This window comes from Physeter macrocephalus, chromosome 1 (genome assembly GCF_002837175.3).
Source record: "Physeter macrocephalus isolate SW-GA chromosome 1, ASM283717v5, whole genome shotgun sequence".
Taxonomy (NCBI): domain Eukaryota; kingdom Metazoa; phylum Chordata; class Mammalia; order Artiodactyla; family Physeteridae; genus Physeter; species Physeter macrocephalus.
Window position 1 is genome coordinate 91486195 of NC_041214.2, and position 18053 is coordinate 91504247.

The window sequence follows — 18053 nt, forward strand, 5'->3', positions numbered from 1 at the left end:
CCAGTTTGATTACTATGTATCTTGGCGTGTTTCTCCTTGGGTTTATCCTGTATGGGACTCTCTGCGCTTCCTGGACTTGGGTGGCTATTTCTTTTCCCATGTTAGGGAAGTTTTCGACTATAATCTCTTCAAATATTTTCTCGGGTCCTTTCTCTCTCTCTTCTCCTTCTGGGACCCCTATAATGCTAATGTTGTTGGGTTTAATGTTGTCCCAGAGATGTCTTAGGCTGTCTTCAGTTCTTTTCATTCTTTTTTCTTTATTCTGTTCCACAGCAGTAAATTCCGCCATTCTGTCTTCCAGGTCACTTATCTGGTCTTCTATCTCAGTTATTCTGCTATTGATTACTTCTAGTGTATTTTTCATTTCAGTTATTGTATTGTTCATCTCTGTTTGTTCTTTCATTCTTGTAGGTCTTTGTTAAACATTTCTTGCATTTTCTCTATCTTTTCCTCCATTCTTTTTCTGAGGTCCTGGATCATCTTCACTATCATTATTCTGAATTCTTTTTCTGGAAGGTTGCCTATCTCCACTTCATTTAGATTTCTTTCTGGGGTTTTATCTTGTTCCTTCATCTGGTACATAACCCTCCGCCTTTTCATCTTGTCTATCTTTCTGTCTAAATTACAATACAATTTTGCAACTAGATTTATTTTGTAAATAGGAAGAAAAGTGGGATGAAATACCTTATGTACAGTCTTTTATGTCATTGTATCAGAGTAAACCTGTGCAAAGAAAATAAGATTACAATTCAATAGGAATGGAAGGCAAAGAAACCTGTTTTACTTGATCCTAATGAAAAGGAGGACGACTTGCTGTTAATTCAGTGGAACACTCTGCTCCTCCTCCACCCCTATATGATGAGGCTGCTGCTCCTTCCCTGCCAGCGCCTGAGCCACAGTCTCAGGCCCTCCTCCCCCCTGTCTCTGAGGATCGAGAAATAGGAATGGTCTCCCCCTCTCATATCCACCAGGGAGCTACCCAAACTCAGGTAGGGCAATCCTACCATCAAGGCAAATCCTCATTGGGGGTATAAATGCTGAGACTGAGCAGCCGATGGCACTGATCTTGGTCCACGCCCCTTTTCAACTTCAGGTTTAATCAGTTAGAAGAACAATATGCCAGGACTTCCCTGGCGGTCCAGTGGTTAAGACCCCTGCTTCCACTGCAGGGGCCTGGGTTCGATCCCTGGTCAGGGAACTAAAATCCCGCATGCCGCACAGTTCAGCCAAAACAAAACAAAAACAACAATATGCCAATTTATAGAGGTGACCCCCAGAAAATGGAAAGTGTCTTTCTGATTTCTGAAACTCACAACCCGGGCAATTGTTGAAAGTTTATTAAATTCCCTCCACACTTCAGAAGAACATAGAATGGTGCTGGATAAAGCTAGGGAGGAAGTAGATGGGCTTCATACAGAAGCCCCTGGTAACCCAGTACAGGCTCCTGCAAGTGTAGCTAGCTATACCAACAACGGACCCTAACTGGGACGAGAATGCTGAACATTATCGAGATTGCATTCTTGCAGGATTGCGAAGAGGGTGCCAAAACAAAGAAGCCTTAATAGAGTACGGGAGGTAAAACAGAAACCGAATGAGGATCCTTCAGAATTTCTAGAAAGGGTCTTTAAAGCTTATAGGCAACATGCAGATATAGACCCCAAGACCCAGGTGGGTTTGCCCTACCTGAGTTTGGGTAGCTCCCTGGTGGATATGAGAATTTAAAAGATGTTTAATGACTTTTGTTGAAAGCAACCCCAATACACAGAAGAAACTGCAGAAGGTGGAAGGGGCTCTAGGGCTGCAATTGCCTTCAAAGTTTTTCATGGCAAAAACCAGGTTCAGGAGAAAAGGGAACAGTGGAGAGCGAAATAGGCCTCTGCCTTAACACAGGGGAGAGCTAGATCAAATCGAGGACCCTCACAAGGGACTCAGCAAAAGGTAGCAGGCCTCAAGCCCCGAACTCCCACTCGAATGGGGCACTCAACAGTGGGACCCCGCCAATGTGCATATTGTAAACAGGGACACTGGAAAAGAGACTGTCACATCCTAAATATGACTCTTGAAGGTAAACAGGAGGCATATCAGATGTGCGAGCTGAGAATGACAGTGACTAAGAGTGACAGGGGCCAGGGGCTCCTTTACATCCTGCATCCATCAATATGGAACCCCAGGTGGGAAGTCAACTTCTGGACTTTCTAATGGATACCGAGGCCACTTAAGTCTTAAATACCCGGCTTTCTAAACTGTCTTCTGAGACTAGGGTATCCGGAGAGACCTTGAAAAAGCCTTTTCTCCAGATGCTAGACAGTCAGATGGGGGACACCCATCTAAAGCATGGCTTTTTATACATGCCTGAAGGCCCCATCCCCTTCTGGGGTGAGATTTACTAAGTTAAATGCCAAAGGTACCTTTGCACCTAGATGAATGGACATTAAAATACCACCAGAGCAGGCTTACACATTGCAGGCTCTATTGCTCTGACCCTGAAGAGAACATCCAGCAACTGTCGGAGGAGAGATATGGCAGAAGGTAGGAGTCCCAGAGGTGTGGATGGATGTGAGACCAGGGAGAACAAAGACAGTTATACTATACAGGTTAGGCTTTGCCCTGGGGCAAAAATTCCAAACTTAAAAGCATTACCCATTAAAGAAACGGTGAAAGCATGGAATTCAACCCCTGCTAATGGCCTTCCTTGAATATGATTTAATACACCCCTTCCTGTCACCTTCTAGTACTCTTAATTTTACCAGTCAGAAACCAGACACAGATGAATATTGGTTTGTGCACAAACCAAAAACAATCAAACTGTAGAAGATATTCATCTAGTGCCTAACCCATACACTTTGCTCACTACTTTGGAGATTTTTGTTGGTTTACCATTTTGTATTTGAAAGATGCCATTTTTTGGTGTACCCTTGAGTTTTGAATCACAAGAGTTGTCTGCTTTCGAATGGGAAGATCTAGATAGAAAAGTTAAACAAAAATTAAACAGTACTGCTGGACAATACTTCCTCATGAAACCATACAACTTGTCTTGGGACTCAGTAGAGCACAAGTTGCTGAAAACTCAGAACTCATCTCAGGGCTTAATGAAGCACAGGTTCTTTTGTCTCGGCGCAGAAAGAATTCGGTGAGAGGCAAAGGGACAGGCAAGATGTGATTTATTAGTATAAGACGCTTGTGAGAGATACAAACAGGCAGGCAAGGGAGTGCCACCCCGAGAACTTAGTGGGCTATAGGTTTACAATCAAAGGAAAAGTGGGGAGGGGAAGAAGACCACCTTCTTCCTCATTCTTGGGTAGACGTCAAACTTCCATCATCAGCTCCTCCTCCATGTCAGGCAGAGGAGTTTTCTCGTCCCTACATAGTCAAACTGGCACTGTCACGGCGCTAAGGAAATGAGCAAAAAAGCAGTAACATATATGAAAACATGGTAAATCATCTCAGGTTTCAGTATAATGTCACCTTTCACTTATATTTCTCCTCTTAGTACATGCAGAAAAAGCCCCTTCTCAACATTCATTAACTTGCTGACTTCACTGGGCAGGATGTGGGTCTTATTCCACCATTGTTTTGTCTGGGGGCATGTCTCGTGTTTCTCTTGCTTGGTTTAGTTGTTAAGCAAGATTCCTTTCTTGAGTGATCATTAACCTACAGGGTTCTCCCATACTTTTTTCTCTATGTACAGTCCCTTAATGGAATTAACTATTTGATCACCTACTCTGTCCCTATCACTCAGGGATTTAAAAATCCCCATGATATTTGGAGAAATCTTGGCAAAAGACTTGAGGGACTCTCAATTAAATGAGGGAGCCCTGCTCCAGTGTGTAGATAATAGTCTGTTTTCTTCTAAGGCAAAGGACACCTCAGACCAAAATACAGTTTTGACTTTGAACTTCTTGGTTGAACAAGGCTATAAGGTGTTTAATAAAAAGGCACAGATTTCTCAGCCTTCTGTTAAATATTTGGGTTTTGAACTTTCAGAAGGACAGAGACTTAATCTTTGACAGAAGGGAAGATCTCGCCAGGGTTGCAGTTCACTAACAAGAGACAATTGCGGGGATTTCTAGAAATGGCTGGGTTCTGCATTTGGATCCCTAACTTTGCATTCATAGCAAAACCTTTTAACGAAACTCTTAAAGGAGTAGACAGTGAATCTCTAAACTGGACTGGGGATGCCATAAGGCATTCCAGGTCAAGAAACTGCTAACTGCCCTGGCTGTAGGTCTTCCAGATATCATAAAGCCCTTTGACTTATTACTGAGAAACAAGGAATCAGCCTTGGAGTCCTAACTCAGAACCTGGGCAGCATAAGGAGGCCTGTTGCATATTTCTCAAAGCATTTAGATACAGTCACTAAGGGATGGCCAGTTTGCCTTCTGGCCACAGCAGCTACCTATGATCTTCTGTAAGAAGCAGAGAATTTTACACTAGGAGAACTTACCACTGTGCATGCCCCTCACTGTGTACTTCCCCTCCTAGAACAGAAGGGAGAATACTGGTTAACTTCAGGAAGCTGGGGAAAATATCAGGCCATATTACTGGGTAATCCTAATGTTTCTCTGAAAGCAGTCTCTACGCTGGACACAGAATGTCACCTGCCGTATCAGCAAACAAAGAATGTTGCAGCCCTCAGCCACTGCAGCGGCCCCTGACAGTGCACCCTGAGGGGATTCAGGCTGGAGAAAAATGGGATAGGTTGTTATGGTGCATATCAAAGGAATGATATGAGCCCAGACTTTTGCATCTTCCCATACAAAGAAAAGCGCTAAATTCATTAACTTGAGATGTCTGTTGCTTTAATTAGCAGTAATGTTCGACTACCTGTTTTGTTTTTGTTTTGTTTTGTTCTGCGAAAACTCCTCTATATCCTAGCTCCTCTGTTACCTCTTCAGCACAGTCCCTCAGAGCTATCCAAGAGGCTGTATCCTGGGCTTATATCCTCAGTAATGCCCCAAATAAGACATAATTCTCAACTTTCAGGTTGTGAATGTTTAAGTTGACAAGATGTTCACAGATGGAAGCAGCTTTAGGGACCAAGGCCAACGCAAGGTTGTGTATGTGGTACTGACTCATCAAAAGACACTGGAAGCTGAATCCCTTCCACAGGCACCTCTGCACAAAAGGTGGAACTTAACAGCCCTGATGAGAGTATTCTACCTAGGTAAGGATGAGAGAATAACTATTTTCACTGATTCCAAATATGCTTTCTTGGTGGTCCATGCCCATGGGGTTGTTTGGAAAAAGGACTGTTAACTGCAGAAAAGAAGGAAACTAAACATGCCAAGAAACTTTAAACTTATTAGAAGCTGTCACGGAGCCAAAAGGATTGGCTATTGTCCACTGTGCAGGACATCAGAAATCAGGTTGTCTCACTGCTTGAGGGAATAATCCAGCAGATCAAGCGGCAAAGCTAACAGTCAGGACTAAAACACCTGGGTTCCCAATTTGGCCCTTACCTCTGATATGGATTTGACAAGATGGTATCCAAAGTAGTCTTCTGAAGACTTAGAAAGGGCCAGTGAATGGAGATTTGACTGGAGTCCTGGCCATTCTCAGGAGGCTGACTGTATAGGTACACCAGGCAAGGGTGGGTTTAGAATAGACAAGGCAAGGTGCTTGTACCTGAGTACCTTATGGAAGATCTAATAAATTATATACAGGGATTTTACATAAAATCCCTGCAGTGGATTCAGAAATTCACTATAGGACCAGACATGCAAAGGACAATTCAAAAGGTGATACAGAAATACATGGTATGTGCTAAAAATAACGCTAAACCTGGGCTACCACCAATCAAAGGAGTTGAGACTGGAGGTGCTAGACCCTGAAATTGGTAGACTGACTTCACTGTGATGCCAAGAGCCACTGGAAACCTTAGGTACTTCTTAGTATTTGTGGACACTTTTACTGGTTGGTGAGAAGCATTTCCCTGTTGGTCTGAAAAAGCTTCCGAGGTTGTAAAAACCCTACTAAAAGAAATAATTCCTAGGTTTGGGTTACCTGTCCATTCAGAGTGTCAGTGGAGGGGCCTTTATAGTAACTCAAGCATCTGGAGCCTGAAACCTTCGTTGGGGTTGCCATGAAGCATGTAATTTCTAATCTACTGGCAAAAAAAAAGATGAATCATAATCTTAAAAAGACTAGTCTCTTGACAACTTTTAGCTATAATCCCCTGGAATAAGGCCCTACCAGTTGCCCTGCTTCGAGTGAGGGTAGCCCCTAGAAGCAAGCTCTGAGTGAGCCCTTATGGAATGTTGTATGGGAGACCCTTCCTATTTTTCAGAAATGGTTTAGGAGACCAGGAGGGAACTTGAATCAAGAAACCAGACACTGTTGGATATGTACAATCATTGGGAGCTACTCTAACTGCTATACATGTTTCACCTAGCAGGTTATGTTTCCCACAGCTGTTCCCCTGCACCACTTCTGTCCTGGAGGTTGAGTCCTGCTGAAATCTCAGAAAGTAAACAAGACAAGCTCCATCCTTACTGGACCAGACCTTATGAGGTGCTACTCGATGAAGCTGAAGGGAATTAAGACATGGATCCATCACACTCACGTTAAGCTGGTCCCGCAGAGATCAACGGAGCCACCATATCCTGTTTACAGGAAAGCAACGGGAAATGGAAACCACGCTGCAGAAGAGAACTGTGACCAAGATCATGCAAACCTTGGCTGGTTCTGTACCCCTGACACTGGCTTCTCCAAGAGGGTAAGTGAACCCTTAACAGATCTTAAGTTCCTTTTCAGAAGAAAGCCAAGAGAAATTGAGGTGCACAGGATTGCTGTGATGGTAACTTTGTAAAGCAAAACTCTTCAGAAGGCAACTTTAATAACTTGTTAGGTTACCAGAATGATTTTTCCCCCTTTTGTTAGAAACAGAAAGCCTAATCTCCCAGTCTTGGAAGAACAACTCAGTGACGAGGAGTTCCCAGACTTTGGCAAAAGCAGGTAATCTCTCTAGCTGTTGGATATGTCATTCGAAACCATTTTCTGTATTTGACCATGCTGACCCCTCGGCTGTGCCTGTCAATTTTGTGACCATCCCTAACATCACTGTGACTTAGGATAAAAAGCCCTCAGATATCACCAGGTTAGGCTAATCAACAATTTCCTGCCCCCTGTTTTTTTCTTGACTAACCCAAAATTTGGTCCTCTCCTGTCCTAAAAACAAACAAAAAAACAAACAAAAAAACAACCCCCCCCCAAAAACAAACAAAACCCCGGTGTCTACCTTTGTCAAAATTCTACTTGGTCAGGATATTGTAGAAACAGGACTGTTTTTCCCAGTCTATGTCCCTTCCATATATAATATCCAAGTGTTTCACCCAAACTGATAATAAAGACATTTCAATATGTAAAAGGTAAAACAAGAAAAAACATACTCTCAAGGGCTGCACACACCTCTGCCTATTTGCAAATTAAATGATTCCTCGTGGATGTTGCCTTATATGGATCCCTGGCTTGACTGTGTCCTAGATAAAATTCCTAAAAATAGCATAAATTTTAACAATATATCTGGCATTCTGTGTCCCTTAGGCTACATCTTTGTCTGTGGTTTCGACTGCTAATCTTAGGCCTATGAATGCCTTGACAGCTGGTACATAGGTAGTATTTGTTTATTGGGATACTTAGTCACCTCCTTTCTGTCCACAATCCAAATGAGACCCAACATTGGACCAGGTCTTTAAAATTGTTCTCTAGAATAAAAAGGACCACCTACTTGCTTGGGTATCAAGAAGATGAATTTTGGTACATGATCGATAGAGCAGTTTTGCCACATTGGGGAGTCTGATCACATGATTAGAAACCTTACCCCTAGGGTAGCTGAAGCAGCAAATGAAAATGCTTTAGCTATGACTGGCCTACAAAGAGAAACTGACTCATTAGCCAGAGTAATCCTAGAGAGCTGCATAGCTCTAGATTATATTCTGGCTCAACAGAGTAGGATTTATGCTATTGGTGATACCACCTGTGTATAAATTAATGATTCTGCTGAAACAGAAAACAGTATAGACAATTCGGCAACTGGCTATAAGTATCGCCAGAAGTATTGGGTCCAGACTGGTTTTCAGGACTATTTTCCTGGATTCCCCAAGAGATTAGATCTATATGTCAGAGACTATTAAAACTTGGTTTATTTATACTTCTCATCCTTTTATTTGGGTATTTAGCTATAAACTGTGCTCTTAAATGCTGTACCAAGACTTGTTAAGCTTGAAACCAGGAACAAGAGTATTTTCAATGAATGCTAAACAGTTTCATTCCTAAAGCCCTTGTTAGGGCTATGCTACTTAGAAGGAAGTAGCCCAGAGTGGTTATAACTCCTCTTCCCTCAAGATTGAAAAATAATCAAAAGATACAGGGGACTGAAACGGTGGGTAAACATTAGTTAATTCCATTTCACCTGTAATCTGCCTTTGCTAATCAAGGTCATTCTAATTGTTGCTACAAGACTTGCATATCCTCCAAGCCTCATGTAGCCTAAACAATAAGATGTTTGCCCGAGTTTTCCAGGAACTTGAGTTAGCTGTGTCTTGTTCAGCTGAGCCAGAGTTAGCTGTGTCTAGATAGAGCTGAACTGGTTAAGACTGGATGGGACCACTAACCCTTCAACTGGGCATGTGCGAGCATCTTCTCAGTGACCTTTTGACATCTGAGGGCTAAAACTGCACCCTCAGAACATGCAGAGGCCTGTAGCCCTAGTTATACCTGCACAGAATGTGGATTACCACACCTTATTCCAATCACCTTTCCCCACACTCCCCATGCTTCAGACTGCCCTGCTTCTTTATTCTTCATCCCATAAATACCCTGAACCCCTTGCCTTCATGGAGGAAGATTTGAGATTTGGTCTCCCATCACCTCTCCTGACTGCCTTGTGAATAAACAAGGTTTGCAGTAAACAGTTCTCAGCATTTTGGCTTGCTGTGTGACAGGCAAAACAAACCTAGTTTGGTAACAAATTTGGCAAGCCAGCCAGAAGGTTACGTCCAGATGGAGCTTTTGCCCATGGTTTGTTGGCCCCTTGCTGGTATTGAGAGCCTGTGGACAAGTCTCAGCAGTTCCCTGATTTTAGGGACCATCCCCTGGAATTCCCCAGGGAGGCACTGCAGACTTCTGGCACTTAATTTTCTTTTGCAGTGAAAAAACAGTTTGAGGTTTGGGTTGGAAGGTGTCTTTTGGGTGAGTAACCTCGTTAAAGAAATGTCCCTGTGCCAAGATTGTTTGGCACTCCTGTCCAGGTCCTGGATTGGAGGTCCACCTGATGAGAATTTGGCAGACAATATGAAAGGTAACAGCTGCTGAGGTACTCAGTACCTGGGTTAAAGGCTCGGGCCTCTGGATTGTTTTGTTTGTTTTGGTCTTGTTCATGTCCATCTATGTCAGATTGTCTTAGTTATTAATGGCTGTCTTGGGGCTTCCCTGGTTGCGCAGTGGTTAAGAATCTGCCTGCCAATGCAGGGGACACGGGTTCGAGCCCTGATCCGGGAAGATCCCACATGCTGCGGAGCAACAAAGCCCGTGCACCACAACTACTGAGCCTGCACTCTGGAGCCCGTGAGCCACAATCACTGAAGCCTGCGCGCCTGGAGCCCGTGCTCCGCAGCAAGAGAAGCCACCGCAGCAAGAGAAGCCACCGCAATGAGAAGCCTGCCTACGGCAACGAAGAGTAGCCCCTGCTCGCTGCAACTAGAGAAAGCCTGTGCACAGCAACGAAGACCCAATGCAGTCAAAAACAAATAAATAAATTAATTAATCAAAAAAAAAAAAAGTCTAGCCAGAGGAAAGATCATGTGAGGACTAAGTGGCCATTTTCAAGCCAAGGAGAGAGATCTCAAAAGAAACCAAACCTGGTGACACTTCGATCTTGGATTTCCAGCCCCCAGGACTATGAGGAAATAAATTTCTGTTGTTTAAGTTAAAAAAAAAAAAAAAAAAAAGTCTGTTGTGGGGCTGAGTTCCTTTGCAACAGTAGCAAAACTTTGTTGCTGTGGCCACCTGGATGAAAAACCTCTTCAAAATGAGAAATGTTAATTCGATTTTCCCCTTGGAGCATTCTCCACAATTGGGTGACTTTCAAAGGAAAAACTTTTTTGTAACACTGCATGGCCACAATACTCCTTAGATTCCAGAGAAAAATGCCCAAGATGGGGCTCCTTTGACATTCCAAAACTGGTTTTGTGTATGTGTTAGAGAAAGCTGGCTTGATTAAAACATTTTCAGAATTCTGACCCTAAGGAAACAAGTCTTTCTAGGAAGAACTTGCATTTCTATCCCTGTGCCTTTGAGATGTTAGTGTTCAACCAGGACTCTCAGGAACTCCTATCTTACTCTTATTTAGACTGTCTCCAAGTCCTGAGATGAGAGGAGAAAAAGAGGCCTTTTTAAACTCAAGGAAGAAAACTGAGATCTGTCTGTGTCTATAGGGATGTATGTGTACAATTATATATATGTCTCTATCTCTGGATTTTACCAAAATTAACTTGTAAATGAGCTCTATTTAATTGGCTTAAAGGAAATTAGAGTTGATATGAATCCTAAAACACAACAGAAACTAACCTAAATTTTTAAAAGGATCACACGATCTAGGATTTCTTCAATGAATAACAAGTTTAAGTTGTTAATACAGACATATCTTTAGAGTCATTAAGTATAATACTTTCATTGTACCTAGATTTACTATGTCAAGTTCATATTTCTGTTACAAAATGTTTCAACAAGAAAATTAACTTGGTATGATAAAACTTAATTAAATGTAAATGAGAAGAGGTTTTTAGGTGAACTCTTCAGGAATAACTATGTTTTTGGAATGTCTAAAAACAGTCTCTACAGATTTTGGTAACTTGAAGCTTCAGAGTTTTGCTAAATTAAGTTAAATACATTAAATATCCAGATTATATCAAATAAGATACCATTAGAACATTAATTGTTAAACAAGTCTAAGTTTACTTTTTGTCCTCTTACTAGAGAGGAACTCAAGGTGTTTGGGTTTACTAGACACACCTCTTGTACCACATTGAGGAAAGAAATTATGCTGTGAGAAAATGTTTCTAGAGGCTATAGAATATGTTCATAAGTTGGTTAATCAGGAAATACTGGTATGACAGTTCACAATTACTCACTTCTTGGTTTTTGCTGGAGATGAAGGTTTTAAAGGGTTAAATTGTAACTAAAACTACTAAAAATATGGGAAATGGTTCAGTATGCAAGGAAAGTAGGATGTATGTGTTCAGTAAAAAGGTATGAGGAATGAAAACCTATTGCGTTAAGGGAAAAGAAAGTAATTTTGTCCTAAAGCTGGTTATTTCAAAATAGGAAAGAAAATAAGGGATTAACTAACAGATACAGAAATTTACGGAAAGTTTGTAGAAAAGGAACCTTGATGAGTTTTGTGCATGGTCAGGGCTGGTTAGATTGGATTGAATACAATGGTGAATGAATTTTTATTAAAAACCGATGAGACTGGAGTTTGATTTCTCTCTCAGGAGAACAAAGTTTTTTTTGGAATACTGAGCTGCTATTGATAAGATTTGACGTTTCTTTTTTTTTTTTTTTTTTTTTTTTCTTTTGCGGTATGTGGGCCTCTCACTGTTGTGGCCTCTTCCGTTGCGGAGCACAGGCTCCGGATGCTCAGGCTCAGCGGCCATGGCTCACTGGGCCCAGCTGCTCCGCAGCATGTGGGATCTTCCCGGACCGGGGCACGAACCTGTGTCCCCTGCATCGGCCGGCGGACTCTCAACTCTTCCCGGACCGGGGCACGAACCCGTGTCCCCTGCATCGGCAGGCGGACTCTCAACCACTGTGCCACCAGGGAAGCCCAAGATTTGATGTTTCTTTACCTTTTTAAAGTGATCTATTGTAACTTTCTATATTGTCTTTGAAGTCTTTGAAATCTCTTACTGTCACTTAAGTGAATAAGTATAATTTCACAGTGACCTATGAGCTTATTTGACCAACTGTTTTAAAGCTTTTTTCAGATATTTTTAAAATAAACTTCCAAAGAATAAAATTCTAGTTGAAGTTTGTTTGACCTCTAGTAAAACTTTATTTAGGGTTTTCCAGAAGGTCCCTGGAACACCTCAAGAGATTTCTTTTCTCTCTGTAGCAAAGAAAGATATTGAATTAATTAGGATTTTATGATATGTTAAATTACATAGGAAGCACTGTCAAATGAGTGGTAAACATTTGATTATATTTTATGGGTAAGTGTCATTAATATAAATGTCTTATTATCTGAAATATTGTATGGCACAGAAATACCCAAATTCCCTTGATAGCTGCATCGTAATCAAGTCTTTTACTGTGTCCTTAAGGCTTTTTAAAATTAATTTTTATTTTATAGTATAGTTGATTTACAATTTTGTGTTTCAGGTGTATAGCAAAACAATTCAGTTTTACATATATATATATATATATATCCATTCTTTTTCACATTCTTTTCTCATATAGGTTATCATAGAGTACTGAGTAGAGTTCCCTGTGCTATACAGTATGTCCTTGCTGGTTATCTTATATATAGTAGTGTCTGTAGGTTAATCCCAAATTCCTGATTAATCTCTCCACCACCCACGGTTCCCCTTTGGTAATCATAAGTTTGTTTTCAATATCTGTACGTCTGTTTCTGTTTTGTAAGTAAGTTCATTTGAATCATTTTTTAAAAATTAGATTCCACATATGAGTGATAGCATATGGTATTTGTTTTTCTCTGTCTGACTTCACTTAGTATGATGATCTCTAGGTCCATCCATGTTGCTGCAGATGGCATTATTTCATTCTTTTTTATGGCAGAGTAATATTCCATTGTATATATGTACCACATCTTCTTTATTCATTCCTCTGTCTGTGGACATTTAGCTTGTTTCCATGTCTTGGCTGTGGTAAATAGTGCTACAGTGAACATTGGGGTGCATGTATCCTTTTGAATTATGGTTTTCTCAGGGTATATGCCCAGTAGTGGGATTGCTGGGTCATATGGTAATTCTATTTTTTAATTTTTTAAGGAACCTCCATACTGTGGCTGTTTGGTTTTTTTGATATAGAGCTGCATGAGCTGTTGTATATTTTGGAGATTAATCCCTTGTCAGTTGCTTCATTTGCAAATATTTTCTCCCATTCTGTGGGTTCTCTTTTCATTTTGTTTATGGTTTCCTTGCTGTACAGAAACTTTTAAGTTTAATTAGGTCTCATTTGTCTGTTTTTTGTTTTCATTACTCTAGGAGGTAGGCCAAAGAAGATACTGCTGTGATTTATGTCAGTGTTCTGCTTATGTTTTCCTCTAAGAGTTTTATAGTATCCAGTCTTACATTTAGGTCTTTAATCTATTGAGTTTATTTTGTGTATGGTGTTAGAGAATGTTCTAATTTCATTCTTTAACACATAGCTGTCCAGTTTTACACCACTTATTGAAGAGACTGTCTTTTCTCCACTATATAGTCTTGCCTCCTTTTTTCATAGATTAATTGATCATGGGTTTATTTCTGGGCTTTCTATCCTGTTCCATTGGTCTATATTTCTGTTGTTGTGCCAGTGCCGTACTGTTTTGATGACTGTAGCTTTGTAGTATAATCTGAAGTCAGGGACCCTGATTCCTCCAGCTCCATTTTCTTTCTCAGGATTGCTTTGGCTGTTCAGGGTCTTTTGTGTTTCCATACAAATTTTAAAATTTATTGTAGTTCTGTGAAAAATGCCATTGGTAATTTGATAGGGATTGCACTGAACCTGTAGATTGCCTTGGGTAGTCTAGGATGGTTGTTTTAACAATACTGATTCTTCCAATCCAAGAACACAGTGTATCTTTCCATTTGTTTGTGTCATCTTCAATTTCTTTCATCAATGTCTTATAGTTTTTGGAGCACAGGTCTTTTGCTTCCTTAGGTAGGTTTATTCCTAGGTATTTTATTCTTTTTGAAGTGATGGAGAATGGGATTGTTTCCCTAATTTCTCTTTCTGATCTTTTGTTGTTAGTGTATAGGAATGCAAGAGATTTCTGCATATTAATTTTGTATCCTGCAACTTTACCAGATTCATTGATGAGCTCTACTAGTTTTCAGGTAGCATCTTTAGGATTCTTCGTTTCGTATCATGTCATCTGCAAACAGTGAGTTTTACTTCTTTTCCAATTTGGATTCCTTTTCTTTTTCTTCTGTAATTGCTGTGGCTAGGACTTCCAAAACTATGTTGGATAAAAGTGGCAAGAGTGGACATCCTTGTCATGTTCCTGATCTTAGAGGGATGCTTTCAGCTTTTCACCATTAAGTATGATGTTAGCTGTGAGTGGTCACATATGGCCTTTATTATGTTGAGGTAGGTTCCCTCTATGTCCACTATCTGGAGAGTTTTTTTTTTTTTTAATCATAAATTTGTGTTGAATTTCATCAAAAGCTTTTTCTGCATCTATTGAGATGATCCTATGGTTTTTATTCTTCAATTTGTTACTGTGGTATACCACATCGATTGATATGCAAATACTGAAAAATCCTTGCATTCTTGGGATAAATCCCACTTGATCATGGTGTATGATCCTTTTAATGTATTGTTGGATTTGGTTTGCTAGTATTTTCTTGAGGATTTTTATGTCTATGTTCATCAGTGATGTTGGCCTGTCATTTTCTCTTTTTGTGGTATCTTTGTCTGGTTTTGCTATCAGGGTGATGGTGGCCTCATAGAATGAGTTGAGGGGTGTTCTTTCCTCTGCAGTTTTTTGGAAGAGTTTCAGAAGGATAGGTGTTAACTCTTCCCTAAATGTTTGATAGAATTCGCCTGTGAAGCCATCTTGTCCTGGACTTTTGTTTGTTGGAAGTTTCCTAATCACAGTTTCAATTTCAGTACTTGTGATAGGTCTGTTCATATTTTCTGTTTCTTCTTAGTTCAGTCTTGGAAGGTTGTACCTTTCTAAGAATTTGTCCATTTCTTCTAGGTTGTCCATTTTATTGGCATATAGTTGCTTGCAGTCATCTCTTATGATCCTTTGTATTTCTGTGGTGTCGGTTGTAACTTCTTTTTCATTTCTAATTTTATTGATTTGAGTTCTCTCCTTTTTTTCTTGATGAGTCTGGCTAAAGGTTTATCAATTTTGTTTATCTTTTCAAAGAACCAGCTCTTAGTTTAATTGATCTTTTCAATTTTCTTCATCTGTCATTCATTAATATTTCTGCTCTGATCTTCATGATTTCTTTCCTTCTACTAACTTTAGGTTTTGTTCTTCTTTCTCTAGTTGCTTTAGGTGAAAGGTTAGGTTGTTGACTGGAGATTTTTCTTGTTTCCTGAGGTAAGGTTGTATTGCTATAACCCTCCCTCTTAGAACTGCTTTTGCTGCATCCCATAGGTTTTGGATCATTGTGTTTTTGTTTCTCTTTTAATAAACTTTTAAAATTCAAATATAAAATGTATTCCAAAAAGCATACAAATCATGAATGTACAAAGAACTTATACAAAGTTAACATACTCATGTAACTACCATCCTAATCAAGTACAAGAAAACTCCAGAAATTGACCTCATATACCATCCCATCAACTAATCTCCCTCCCTAAAGGTAGCCACTCTACTGACGCCTTACTCATATATTAGTTTTGCTTGTTTTTTTATTGGAGTATAGTTGATTTACAATGTTGTGTTACTTTCAGGTGTACAGCAAAGTGATTCAGTTATACATATAACATATATTCATTTGTTTTCAGATTTTCTCACATAGGTTATCACAGAATATTGAGTAGAGTTCCCTGTGCTATAAAGTAGGGCCTTGCTGGTTATCTCGTATATAGTAGTGTGTGTATGTTAATCCCAAGCTCCTGATTTATCCCTCGCTCCGCCATGGTGCCCCTTTTGTAACCATAAGTTTGTTCTTGATATCTGTAAGTCTACTTCTCTTTTGTAAATAAGTTCATTTGTATCATTTTTTAAAAATTAGATTCCACATATGAGTGATATCGTATGGTATTTGTCCTTCTCTGTCTGACTTACTTCACTTTAAATATATTGGGCCACTCCCTTCTGGCCTGCAGAGTTAGTGATATCATATGGTATTTGTCCTTCTCTGTCTGACTTACTTCACTTTAAATATATTGTGCCACTCCCTTCTGGCCTGCAGAGTTTCTGTGGAAAAATCAGCTCATATCCTTATGGGGATTCCCTTGTATATTATTAGTTGCTTTTCCCTTGTTGCTTTTAATGTTTTCTCTTTGTCTTTAATTTTTGTCAATTTGATTAACATGGCCTCAGTGTGGTCCTCCTTCAGTTTATCCTGTATGGGACTCTGCGCTTCCTGGACCTGTTCCATACTTGCTGGATTGGACCTTATGAGCTGCTACTTGTGACCCATTCCTCACTGAAGCAGAAGGGAGTTTAGACGTGGATTCATCACACTCGCAGTAAACTCATCTTGCAGAGATCAACAGAGCCACACATCTGTCTACAGGAAATGGAAACCATGTGGAAGGAGAGAACCTTGACAGATCATTCAAAACATGGCTGCTTCCAGACCCTGACACTGGCTTCTCCAAGTGAGCAAGTGAACCTCTAACAGTTCTTAAGTTGCTTTTCAGAAGGAAGCTGCAAGAAAGAAATTGAGGTGAACAGAATTGCTGCAGTGGTACCTTTGTAAAGTAAAACTTTTCAGAAGGCAATTTAAATATCAATAGCTTGTTAGGTTACCAGAATGATTGTTTTCTTTTATTATGCTTCTGCTTTGTTTCTAACTTCCCAAGCTTGGAAGAACAATTCAATAATGAGGATTTCTCAGACTTTGGCAAAAGCAGGTAATCTCTCTAACTGTTGGATATGTCATCCAAAACTATTTTCTGCATTTGACATGCTGACCCCGAGGTTGTACCTGTCATGAATTTTCAACCATCCCTAACGTCACTGTGATTTACAATAAAAAGTCCTCGGTTGTAACATATCAGGTTAGGCTAATCAACAGAATTTCCTATTCCTTGTTTTTTTGACTAAGTTGAAATTTGGCCCTCAGATTTAAAAAAAAAAAAAAAAGACCTTTGTGTCTACCCCTGTCAAAGTTCTACTTAGGATACTGTAGAAACAGTACCTATTTTTCCCAGCATACATCACTTCCATATTTAATATCAAAGTGAGCCAAACTAAGAATGACTGAGAAAGTCCAATTTGTAAAGGTAAGACACTGATCCCTAGCTTGACTATGTCCTAAAAGTTTAATAATAGATCTGGCATTCTGTGTGCTCCCTCAGGATATGTCTTTTGTCTACACTTTGATTACCAGTCTTGGGCCTATGAATGCCTTGATAGCTGGCACATAAGTGGTATTTGATTACTGGGATTGTGAAAAGGGAATGTTGCCTGCCATTCCAGTTCAAGAATCAAGCTACGAGTCACGACAGCCACTGCCTGTTGCTCCCATGGTGTGCACTGAGGGGAATTCAGTATGGAAAAACAGGATGCATGTTGTGCTTTGGATGATGGCCCTATATAGTAAAGATGCATATTTAAGGAATAATTTGAATGAGCCCAGACTCAAAAGGCCCCAAAGAGCCAAAACAATTTTTATTTATTTTTTGAATTTTTGAATTTTATTTTTTTATACATCAGGTTCTTATTAGTTATCCATTTTATACATATTAGTGTATATATGTCAATCCCAATCTCCCAATTCATCACACACACACACACCCCCACCACTTTGCCCCCTTGGTGTCCATACGTTTGTTCTCTACATCTGTGTCTCAATTTCTGCCCTGCAAACCGGTGCATCTGTACCATTTTTCTAAGTTCCACATATATGTGTGAATATACAATATTTGTTTTTCTCTTTCTGACTTATTTCACTCTGTATGATATTCTCTAGATCCATCCACGTCTCTACAAATGACCCAATTCCGTGCCTTTTTATGGCTGAGTAATATTCCATTGTATATATGCACCACATCTTTATCCATTTGTCTGTCGATGGGCATTTAGGTTGCTTCCGTGTCCTCGCTATTGTAAATACTGCTGCAATGAACACTGGGGTGCATGTGTCTTTTTGAATTATGGTTTTCTCTGGGTATATGCCCAGTAGTGGGATTGCTGGGTCATA

The 18053-nt window shown here is 40.0% G+C and overlaps 1 long non-coding RNA gene across 1 annotated transcript; it reads right to left on the reverse strand.

Annotated features, from left to right (window-relative positions):
• Nucleotides 1-3376: 3376 nt before the first annotated feature.
• On the reverse strand, nucleotides 3377-6509 carry LOC129392132 (uncharacterized). The gene is made up of 3 exons (XR_008617360.1): nucleotides 6004-6509; nucleotides 4445-4478; nucleotides 3377-3390 (listed from the first exon to the last, which is right to left on the reverse strand). It is a non-coding gene; the product is annotated as an uncharacterized lncRNA (long non-coding RNA).
• Between the last annotated feature and the right edge of the window lie 11544 nt (nucleotides 6510-18053).